Below are 12486 nucleotides of genomic sequence, written 5' to 3' on the forward strand. Positions count from 1 at the left end.
CAGTATGAACATGATTGGCGTGTAGGATTTTTCACAATTTCTGTCTATGAAATATGCGCCAAAACATCTCAGCTCCAAAATGTTGAAATTAAAATGGTACTTGAAATTGATCTTTTAAGACATTGCACCTGTGATTTGAAAATTGTAGGCCATATTGCAATTCCAATGACATTTCAATTTGTTGTCCAGCTCTAGTCCAAAACTGACACTAACTTAAAAGTTCTTCAAAGGAGCTTAAAATTCCATCTTTCCCCCTTTAAGTTTGTGTAAACTTGCCTCTGCTTTGTTGTAAACTAAGTGGAATCACCATGGCCTAACTTAAAATGCACAGCTTGTCAGCGTAAGGCGGTGGGAGTGCAATTTAATTTACTGCTTGGGATTGGATAGATGATGGTCGTTGCAGTATTCGTTTTACCTTTATGTGCATTCAAGCAGACAGAATAACAATATTTTCCTTTAAGTCAGAGAGAAGCCAGTAATTCCACTCCTTGATGAAAAAAGCAAATCATTGGGAAGGTATAACAACATATCCAAGTCTTGGCACACTCAAGCCTTACATTTATAACTCCAGTTTTACAAATGTATATGTGTGGCAGACGCAGACATAGTATTAGTTTGATTAGGCTATGAACCGTATCACTGTAATTCTTGTATTTCTATGGCTAGCTTGTCAGATTGTAGCAGGTCCAAACAACACTGAAGTGAGAAATCCATTTTCCTCTCTTTGTATGTTTTCACAGTATTTGCCAGCTTCATATTGAATTGCTCCAAGGTTAGAGATTTATTCCTGTGGGATTTGAGTTGAACCCTATCCATCTGCCTTGCCAGTTTACTGTACATCATGATTTGCTAGTTTTTTTCCCCTAAAAGCTGGCATGCTCCCTCGCTCCTTCCTCTCTTATTTATTTTGCACTGCTTCTTTTTATAATTACACCGCTCTGGTCTTGATTAGCTCAGCTGTCTTTGGCTCTATTTTGATGAGGCTGATCAGGTTTTTATCACAGCACTGTGTTCTCCTCACAGCAGCCTCAACATTCCTGTCAGTCATTGAAACCCTGATGAAGGGATCTTTTTGTATATGGAATTACAGACAGCCAGATGCAAGGTGATAGGCAAACAGAGAAGCAGCCTGGCACACAAAGCGACAGACGTGTATTGTGGTAGTGTGTTGAATCACAGCCCTGGACACGTCTGCCCCTTTAGTTAAAGTCTGACAAGCAAAGGCTGTTGTGAAGCAGTTTGTCGATATTGTGATTTACTTTGTGTTTTCCTTGGCAAGGAAGCAGCGGGTAGCGCTCATCCCTCTGTGGTGGTTCGCCGCTTCAGCTCCTGCCCTTTTATCTACTGTATAGCACGCTTTTAGACCTCCAACCAAATAAGTCCACATTCATGCCTCTGTGATTTATGAAATTCTCCCCCCTTCTTACTGTATGACCTTTTTTGTCTCTGCAGGCCAAGACATGAGCTACTCCCGCTGAGCCTTATTGATGCTGAACTGGTGAGTTTTGAGCTTGTTTTGAGCGTGTTTATTTTTTTCCTCTTGTTTTTATTCAGTCCCAGTTAGCTTCTCTCTTACAACACTGCTGGCTAATACCATCTGGGAGCAAGCGACGGAAATGCTCTGTTCCTACTGCCTCTTCATTTTTAGCGTCCCCTTTCCAGAGCACCCGGTTCATGCTTGCATATTAATAGCTTCGACTGCATTAAGTAAATTAATTAAAGTGTATGCATAATGTGTATGAAACATATGGCCTCATCCTGCCTCAAGGCTTACCTGACGAGTTATGTAATCTATCTGGAGGTCTCAGTGTGTAATCTAGTGTGCTAAAAACAAAGGGGGGAAGCTAAAAAAACAAGAAACATCAAGCAGGTGAGGAATGGGGAGGATTTTACTTCCACTTTTTATTGAACACTGATATCCATCAGGCTATCATTTTCCCTTTTTAAAGGTCTGTGGTTGCTGTCTCATAAGAGAAAACAGATGATTTTTTTCCTACAAAATGTCAAACATTGCAAACACATAGTATCTACAGGTGCACGTGACTTTTTATTGGTTTTGTGCTGAAAAATGGAAGCATCATTTTTCACCTTATTGTTCATATAAGACCAATGTGTGGTGTTCTCAGGTGCACAGCCAGACATCACTCATTGTTAAGCATGTTGCGTGGCTGCTGCTGCTCGTGCTGCTGCTGTGTTTCCCTCATGCTGCACTAGAAACTGAACTGGAGCTGAGAGCTGATTGCTCTCCATAATATGTTCTGTATTAATGATGTAATCTGTATTAATGACGTGATGTGTAGCATAAAGGCTGTCTGTTGACTGGCCTTGATTAATTTTCAGAAGTAAGGCTGGAATTTAGATTAAATCAAAATATGACTACTGCCATTTTTCAAATCACAGAAGGTAGTGTTTCTTTCACCTTACACAATCAAAATACCAGTTTAATATACATTTTTTGCTGCAGAAGTGTTATGCTATGCACATCATGCAACATTCAAGTGTCAATTTTCTTATAGCAGTTTACAAGCAATCCTACTTTTCCTACTTTTGTATCCTTACAAGAATGAGACTGAGAATGACACAAAAATAAGTTCCTTCAATACAACAATTTATATCAAATTTGCAATATAAGTCAAAATAACCATGGATATTTTTTCAAAATTGTTCAGCCCTAGTATAAGCTATCTGATATTGTGTTGGTTATAATATAACCAACTCACCCATATGTTTGTTGAAATACACATAAGACAAGGAAACTTATGGTATCTTACATCACAATTGCAATATTAGAAGTAAAATCCCAAGTAGATTATTTTTTTCCAAATCATTCAGCCCTAGCTTAAAGCTTATTTTTCTTCAATGGAGAGGTTTAAATTTAATATTTGCTCTATCCCAAGTGCCCTTTGGTATTTTAGGATACAAGACAAAGCAAGAAGACACCAGGAAATACTATACTGATGGGATTCAGCTATTGTTATACATAGCCAATGATACTAGATAGTAGAATATGTTTTTGTATGAGGAGTGGTGGGTGGTAAATTGGTATCAGTACCATCATTGGTAAATTTCTGCCATGGAGTGGATTTTTGCAACACCGCCATCAACGGTTTGAATGCCACTGTAAGGATAGCAGAGATCTGATGACAGCTCAGTGTGAGTGCATGTTTCTCTCTGACACTACAGTGCAACATGGTAACAATCCAGTGTCACCTGTTTGTGTAGTGTTACTAACATGTAGCACAGAAATGAGGTGAAACATGTGTTTGCTCCTCTCAAAGTTCGATGCCTGTAATAACAGCAACATACAGCGAGCGTATTCGCTGTGCAAAGTGTCTCTATCAGCCTGTCTGGGGCTTTAACACAAGCCGAGAGCTACAATGGATCCACTCTGCTTTGAGCCCAATACTGCAGTAATCCGTAATACAGGCTTATACAACTGTTTAAATATGCGCTTTAACTCATGACTTACTTGTTTGAAGCCCATGATGATTCAAAGCAGCAGGTTGTGGCATTAAATGAGGTTTGATAAGCAGCTATAAGCACAGTTGCTCTATACACTTAGTGGGACTTCTGCTAAACTAAGTTAAATCAATGATGGACATGCTATTTCCAACAAGCTCTTCACAATAAAAGTCCATAGTTGTAATTGTGAACGCCGTTGTCAGTAGCAGCTTGACACGCCTCAGTAGGAGGAAATTAAACTTAAAACTACATGTGTGGTTATAAAGAAGTGAATTCAGAGAGACTTTTACCATTGTTTTTCTGTGATTTTACGCTCAGACACGGGTTGAGTTTGCCATCACAGGCATGTTTTAGGGTGAGAACAGGGGTTACAACACCTGATTAGCATTAAATGCATGACCTCTTTTAGTTTAGTCAAATTTACCATGATATAAATTTTAGGACATATCACCCAGCCACTGGTATAATTAACAAAGATCTAGTTTTATTGGTTGTAAACTGCAACCAAATGTCAAGTTATAAAGCTGCAAGAACAACAGCATAGAACAGAGAGCAAATTATTAGTATATTGCAACTGCTTGTATACTAGTAAATCTTACTGGGAGTTAAAAGTATTACCTTATTTTCAAACTTCGGGCATCATTTATTTTGCAGTCTCCAGTAACAGATAGAATGCATAGATACAGTACATGCCATTAAAGGTAAGGTAAAGTAAATGCTGGCTTCACCTGTATTACCACGAAATTGTCATCTGTTCCCCGTTGTCAGTCTGTGATAGATGTTGATTTCCAATGGGTTCCAAGATTGAGTGCTTTATAGACAGATTTCTCATACTTTTTCCTCTCTCAGATCATAAATATTCTCTATATCCAAGATTATCCTGCTGGATTTCAAAATTGCCTCTGGAGCTGATACATTTTGAATGCATTTCTTTATAAATTTACTGCACTGTGCAATGACATGCTGATGGAAGGAATAGATAATTCAACAGCATATTAAGAAATCGAATGTTATGCTCAAATTTATCCCAGAACTATAAGTTATTCATCTCCATGTGTTTTAAATATAATCTTTCTCTTTTTCTTTGAGCTTATATGCTACTTTTTTTGGTCACTACACACATCAAAACATCGGCATCATTACCGGACATTACCATGTTACTGGATATGACCTTTGGCCAAGGCTTCCTTCTTGCTGGGCTTTGTTCAACATTAGATTTGTCTAGTGGGAAGCTAACCATATTTTTTTATTTCTTCTGAGTGTACAACATTGTTGCTGCTTGTTCGAAAACAGAATGACTAGAGGAAACAAAGTTTCCCCCTTTATAGTCAGTGAGGGATGAAATGACTCATTATGGACATGTTTATATTTCTCAGGTTTATAGTCATGGTTCAGTTTATTTCATAATGTCCCTGAACAGGATGGAGTTTGCGTTTCCTGTTTGTATTGATACAGTATTTTCAAAACAATAACATTAACACAAAACAGTGAGATATATAAAAGGTTAATGATGTTGGTATTTAGTAGAAATTCCTCCAGCAGTAAGCATATTTGTGCCATCCTTTTGTATGAAAGGATTCCTGTATTGGCACCTTTTTATGTGTTATGAAAAATAATCAGATATCCCCACTACACACTTATGTTATAGTAGCAGGAGCAATCAAGCATCAAGAAATAAACAATGGCAGCAGAGTAAACACAGCTTAATCAATCCTGTTGTTAGTGTTTGCATGACTTAAGAATCCAGCCTGGCTGTTCTCTGCTACATTGTCAGACCTTGACATTCACTTAAATTATGGATGTGACTCTCACTTGAGGCAATAAGTGTCACTTGAAAAGAAACAACATTTCAAAATTTTGTTCCAAGGTGGAAAGAAAATTGCTTAAGAAAAAAATGTCAAATTTATTCAACAAGCTTGCTCTTTAATAAAGAAAGTGAAGGGAGAGACTGAGGATTTGTTCAGTTATATTTTTTCTGATAGACTTTTTGCTTTTAATATATTAAGAATATATCTCGAAGGACTGTTCAGTGTGGTTCAGTTCATGTTTCTATGCACATTTTTTTTAATTGCACAAAAAAGTTAAAGGCTTTGGAGATGTGGAAACTTTGGTCTATTGAGAAAGAGAATTTGCAACAAAATGAAACAGACGGACTGAAAATTCATGCATATTTACATGAAGCATGAGTCTTGCACATTCCCTACAGCTTCAGGCCTCCTGAAGAGACGAAAATTCTGTTGGAATTATTTTTTTTCCAGTGTCTTCTACAGTGTCCCTAATATTTGTATGTGGATAGAAACATGGTTGGAATAATATGGAGTGAAAGTCAAATTTGATTTTTTTCAAGACCACACCCAATTACATTTTTCATGATTTGATGCCTTTTTGTTAAATACTTTACAGCCAGTGTTCTTCATTTTTGACATATCCTGATTTAAAGTTGTAATTCTGCTCCTTTTAGTTTGACTTCATGAAAACTTAACAGTTTACAGTGATTAAATCAAGGTTGGATAAAAATGTAACCACTTCCAGACAGCAGGGGAGAAATTGTGGGAGATCTTATCGCTTTTTTGTATACTAGAAGGGATGGAAATCACAGGGTAACTCATTTTACAACATGAATCAATCTCCTCACTTTTATGTGTTCTTATAGAGGTGTAAATCCCAGACTAATTCACGATACAATACCATACAATCTCCTCAATTTTATATAGTCTTGTTGGGGTGGAAATCTCATTATTCAATATGTTAAGGTTAGATAAGATACTACACTATACCATACCATACAGTACCATTCAATATGATATGCGATACTTGGCCCTTAATAGTGATAACTGTAATCAGGCCTAACCACAGACATAGCTCAGCCCTGAAAGGCCCTCCTTTAGAGTACTTTGATAATAATAATGTGTTTACTTTGAATCTGTAACATCAGCGCAAGCCCCCTGGCTGCTGGCTGAATAAAGCTTGTTGCAGGTCCTGGTATGGATACACTGTCCAACAATACTTACCTTACAGCTGCGGTCCTTCTATTACTTTAAGAAACAAAAACAAAAGCATCAAAAAAGTTCATACCATTTTAAGACAAAATGGTCTTACATTTTGAAAAGGGCAACAACTAAGTGTGTGTGTTTTGTTTTTGTTTTTGTTTTTTTGATAAGTCACATTTAGTGTTTCGCTTTAAAACAACCTTTCGTCATCTTTTTTTTTTAATGATTATTGGGAAATTTTACCTTTTTTTTGACAGGACAGCTGAAAAAAGACAGTACATACAGGGAGAGAGTGGGGGAAGATATGCACCAAATAGAGTAAAGATCAGGACAAGATCCTGAGACCAGTGTGTCGGGAAGCATATTCTCTATAGATGGGTGCCTGCTCTATCAACTGAGCTAAGTGGGCACTCATTTGTCATTATATAAATGTAGGATGTAGTTTAGGTTGTTTGCAATCACGTGATCCCAAATGTCCATGGAGGATCATGAAAAAAAACATATTCATTGTCTTGTCGCAAACATGCTTTTAATTGAAACAGTGATTTACTATCAAATGATTAGACCTTGTGGGGTAAGCAACCAAGAAATGATGTACTATTCAGAACAGAGTTCTTTGAAACACAATAGCAAACTCATCCAGTTTTAGCGCTAGTTTCCTTTCCTCCTTTGATGTTATTTAATCCACATTTTAAAAAGCCAAACTGGTACCAAATGGAGAGTCATAATGAAGCCAAACCTAATGAACTGGATCGCCTAAAAGAGACAGATTTCCTGTTACAATAAGAGAGGTTGGTGAGATTGACATCAGCTGAGGAAACATAAGATCAGAGTTTAATGTGCTAAACTTGGCAAAACTGGACTGAGCCAAACCAGACAGCTTTGCAGAAGCGGATCATACTATATAAGGGTTGTGTGACACCGCTCATCTAAGCTCCAGACAGAGGCTTTTTCAATTTCAGCCGGGTGTCGTTTCTTTGCGATTCTTTCTTTCTTTTAAAGATTTATTTTTGGGCATTTCTGTTCCTTTATTAGATAGAGGAGGACAGTGGATAGAGTCGGAAACAGGGTCAAGAGTGGGGGAGAAACATGCGGTAAAGGGCCTCAGGACGGATTTGAACTCATGTCGTCCGCGTACGTGGGGAGCGCCTTAAACCACTAGGCCACCTGCTCCCCTCTTTGGGAGTTTTTTTAAACCTTTTTCTGCCTGATTATTTCACTGCTTTCAGGTCACAAAATAGCTTAAGAATTAAGAATGTTTATATTTTTGCAATTTAAATGTTTGACGTAGTTGTAAACAGCTAAAAACATGGCCTTCTTGTTAGCGTTTCTCTATCTAAAAAACACCTCTTGCCCCTCATGAAGGGTCCTTTACTGCTACGTGATGTCATCTGCAAAGAAGCTATATTTTTGCTAACTTTCATGGCCCCTAAATGGCAGTCGGGCTTCAGAAAGCTTTCCCCATTTCTTCCTTTATGGGCAGCCTTGACTGTGATATAACAATTCTGTGATAGTTTATATCTTGCAGGACAATCCCTTGATGATGCAATTTCAGATTTACCGTAGAGTACATAATGTCCTCTCAAAGCTAAAGTGCATTTATTTAGACACTGCAGTATGCCAGTTTCACACCTTATACACCAACATTTAACTTCTACTTTCCATCATCTCTTCTTCATTGGCCAATCCCCTTTATTCACCATTCCATACTGTACCATATATCTTATTGTCCACTTGGGGAGATCTGTCTTTGATTTGAAATGCTGCACACCTATAGCTATCACAGCAACAAGTATGAACAAAAGAAAAAGACACAACAATCCACATATAAATGCACAAATCACATGCATTCAGAGTAGCACGTAATAAAGAACCTTAAACAGTAAAGAAAGATTAAATATAGTAATGAACAGATAAAATGGACAAAGATAAGAGAAAGCATTTTGTCACCAGCATAAGGAGTCACTAAGTTGTGTTGCTGTGAGTGACACTGCCAACAAATCTGTTAAGAACCCCACTTCTTAAAAACTGATGCATCAGTTTTTGGCATAGCAGTACAATAATTACTCTGAGTCAGGGAGATTTAATATTATTCTTGTGTCACTAAGAACTACTGGAGCTCAGAGAAGTTGGTTTAGTAAAATAACTGAGCTAAAGTGAAAATCAGATAATAGCATCTTAATAATTAGTCAGATTAACTAAATTCTAGTTTTTTTTCATATTAAATTGATTTATTACCAAGCCCCCCTTAAAAAAGAAATATATTTTTGCTGATTTCCTAATAAAACTTTTCAAACTTGAATGGAAATCTGTATATCTACTAGTTATTATCATACACAAGGCTTGTATCTAGTAGAGCCACACAAACTGGGTTCATTTTCGACTTTCCTGTTATTTGTTGTCAAGGAACATTTTGTAGGACCAGGTACATCCAACAAGGACACTCAGTGTGACCATTTGCCAAGAAATCAGTCCTTGATGCCCCGTGAATCACTGTTTGATCATGGATGCTCACTTCTGCTGACCTTCAGTACTCAGTTAGTCCCCCGCATCGCCCCAGTCTCTCTACGCCGATAAAACCCAACACCTCTCCATCAGTGTCAGCTTCAAATATGACAAAACTCATCAAAACCTAACATGACCCTCACTGAATCAGATGTTGTAGATTATTCTGTGAGCACAGTGTTTGCGCTGAAAGGAAAAGAGTGAGAGAGAGGTCAATGATGAGAGGCTGTCTCTTTACTACAAGGGTAAGTGTGGCTGTGGGGTGAATATAATGGCAGGGGTATTCTCTGCAGACTCTCAGCTAGGCAGAGAGAGAGAGGGAGAGAGGGAGTGGCAGAAAGGAAGGAAGCTGCTCACTTTTCACACCAAATAATGAAAGCTGCCATTATCAAATCAATTTTTAATTATTCTTAAAAACTGGCTACGTTAGCTTTGCTGATTCAGTGATCAGCAGACAGAACATCCTAATTTGTATGAATTATTTGATGTAGACCAACAGCATTTCTTTGGTATTAATTAACTGTAGCTCTGTTACACATGATGTGGCTCTAGAAATTAAAAAAACTGAATAGGAGAGCTGTTTCACACCCTTACTCTCTTTGTTTCCCTCCCTCCTCTTCTTCTTTAAATGCACTCACGCTGTCGGTGTGCACACTCACTTTACCCGTGGCTCAATCCACCGTGGGGATACATGTGAACGCAATTTGCACTTCCAATTAAACTGTCGACCTTCGCTCCAGAATGCAAAACTTGATTTTGCACCATCCTCTCCTGGATAGCTATTATTACCCAGCCAGCCCAGTAATAGAGAATGGGGCTTCACAACTCACTGACGAAGGGATGATTGAAGTCAGCAAAATAATGAGTACATTTATCATTCTGTAAATATTTGAGCAAGGAATTTAACTCATTGAGTGCCAGCCCTTTTATCAAAATGGAAAATGGCTTGTGCCAGCGTTTTGGCCATTTTGAGTCATCTTTCAAGACCCACAGAATATTTTGTACAATGACTCTTAAAACACCAAATAGCTCAAATGAAAGAAGAAACTCTCTATTTCATCATGGAAATAACCGTTTGTTTGTAGCTTGTTCCGTTCTTGATTTCTCTTACGTTGAATAGAGGCTAGTTTCACCAAAAGACCCCTTTTTTCTAGAAAGCTGAGAAAAATGCATTTTTGTGAAAGAGAGTCTGTCAAGCAAAACAGTGATTTGAATGATATAATTTTGAATAAAATAAACAACAGTGCTTCCAGTCACTGTCATGCTATTCACACTCTGGAACTGGACGGCCTCCACGTGACCCCCCTATGTGCCCACGTCCTCTCCTGCTTGTCGCTGTATGCATCCAGCTGGCGAGAGGCTGCCTTATTTCTCCGACGCACGGGGGAGTCCTTGCAGCATTCTTTAGCCTCTTTGCCGGCCAAGGCAGATCAATAAAAGCGCCGATCCCTGAATTTGCTGCCGTTAAATTCAGTGTAGGTTTCAGTGAGTAAGCGATTTCTCAAGCAAAAATTAAAGTTTCTTCCAGCGTCTATTTTAGAACTTTTAGCTTAGATTACCTCTGTAACGATCGCTCTGCTCTTTCACCCCAGGCTCTCCACCTCTGATCTTTGATCTACCGTCACTTCCGACTGTAGTGTTCCGACTACGTATCCCAGAAGCCCCAAAATTACTCACAGGGAGCATAAGAGCACCCCCTTGTGCCAGCTGCCGAAAAAACACTTTGACGTATATATATGTCAATGGTCCTCAAGCGTTGGTTTTTAAATGACGTATACGTCAATGGCACTCAATAAGTTAAGAAACTTTTTGAAACACTAGATCATTTTCTGAAATCTAATTCTTTTATTTGTGTTTTAGACACCAAATCAAAGCAAAACTGCCTTTATGGCTCTATTAGGTAGAGGTAAATAAAAGAGAAACAGTTGCTGCCTACATAAATCAGTGAAGAACACCCAATGTTGACTAGCTTTTGTCTTTTTTGTCAGCTGCATCATAGTACACAGAACTGCAGAACTGCAACTGTAGTTAAAATTCAACTCTAACTAGCGTTACAGGTACAGCATAACTGTCACGGCCGATTAGGTGTGGCACGGCACTGAACAAAAGAGGAACGTATAGTTGAAGCTGTGTATTGAACAGCCAAATCTGGTCTAACTGACAACACTCTGAGTTGAGATTAGTCCTATCTCATTTGTAAGCAGTGTTTTTTGTGGTGAAGCCAAAGACAGTTTTCCACATTGTAAAGCAAAGTGTAATCTAAAACTAACCTAACATCAACCCAGTGAACTATAAATGTGTCTAATGTAATAAGGCTGTGGTGTTTTCATTAAAGAATTCTAGCTTTGTATTTGTCAGAGAGAACTTTATCACATTAAGAATAAAGCAGTTTGAAGTATAAGCTGAATGCTGCAAACAGCTGAATAGAGTAAGCTAGCCTAAAGCAGCTGCCCAGCCTCTGACTCTGCTCCAACACATGACTGGCTGCTTAGATCAGATGACTTGATTAACAGCAGGAATGTGGCTTCTTCCTCTGTCTACAGCACTCCTCTTGTCTTTCTGGGAATGGTGTGAGAGATGTGTGTTTGTGTGTGAGTGTGTGTGTGCTGCATGTGCCAGAAGAGCATCTTTAATCAGCCCACTACTGTACGGGAAAACAAGTCCAAGCAATTATGTAACATTTAGCAGCTGAGCTTATCACTTATTATCCTGCTTAGCTAAGTTGAAGCGCAGAAAGTGGAGCACAGCACAATTGTCTCTATTTTATTATTGGCTTGCATAATCTAATGGCTGTGAGGCAATGGCTGCTTTAATGCAGATAACCCCCGAGTAGAGCTTTGAGAGGTATTTCATATATGCCTAATTTATGCTTTTACTAGTTTTATGTATCAAACACAAAGCAGATTTTAATGTTTGTTTTTTTATCCAGGCATTTACAGTTCGTAAATTATACAAAGCACACCATGGACTTCAGGACGGAGGCTGGAAAACAAACTTCAGGCTGAGTATAAACACAAGCTGTAATAGACAAACAGATCACTCACACGGGTTTCCGTCCAGGCCCAGAAATATGTCAAAGGCTCTCGGCTATTATACTTCCGACACTTCTCTCATGTCATTTAAACAAACCTCAAGGCTTAGTGCATGAATCCATTAGAAAGTTTCATAACAAACTGTGAAAGTAATGTAAAGTTTGGAAGAGTACCGCAATGAAAGCACTTCACGGGAGGAGTGTTGAAAATCTGTACTTAAGCTGAATGCGACAATTCTGGGACACTGTGAGGAATTTTGGGCATTGAAACCCATATTTGATGGACATAGCAGAAGGGTGAAATATCAAAACAGAGAATGTCATTGTTTATAAAAAAAAATATGCCTAATTTGAGTTTTACACCCAAACGTTGCTTCAAAAAAGTTGGGACAGTAGCAACAAAAAAATCCTGAAAAAAAACAGAAATATTTTTTAAAAACACATGATGGAACAAATCACTGTTGTTCAGGTTAACTTGCACATTTGGCAAGTTATGAA

General features: G+C 38.2%; 1 protein-coding gene across 3 annotated transcripts in view; it reads left to right on the plus strand.

Annotated features, from left to right (window-relative positions):
- Positions 1-12486, plus strand: part of LOC121521920 (1-phosphatidylinositol 4,5-bisphosphate phosphodiesterase beta-4-like) — a 109696-nt gene that overhangs the window by 3592 nt on the left and 93618 nt on the right. For all 3 annotated transcript variants that reach the window (XM_041806129.1, XM_041806128.1, XM_041806127.1), the window contains exon 2: positions 1453-1498. The gene's annotated coding sequence lies outside the window, so the exon portion shown is untranslated. The remainder of the gene's footprint in view (positions 1-1452; positions 1499-12486) is intronic.

This window comes from Cheilinus undulatus, linkage group 14 (assembly GCF_018320785.1).
Source record: "Cheilinus undulatus linkage group 14, ASM1832078v1, whole genome shotgun sequence".
Lineage (NCBI taxonomy): Eukaryota > Metazoa > Chordata > Actinopteri > Labriformes > Labridae > Cheilinus > Cheilinus undulatus.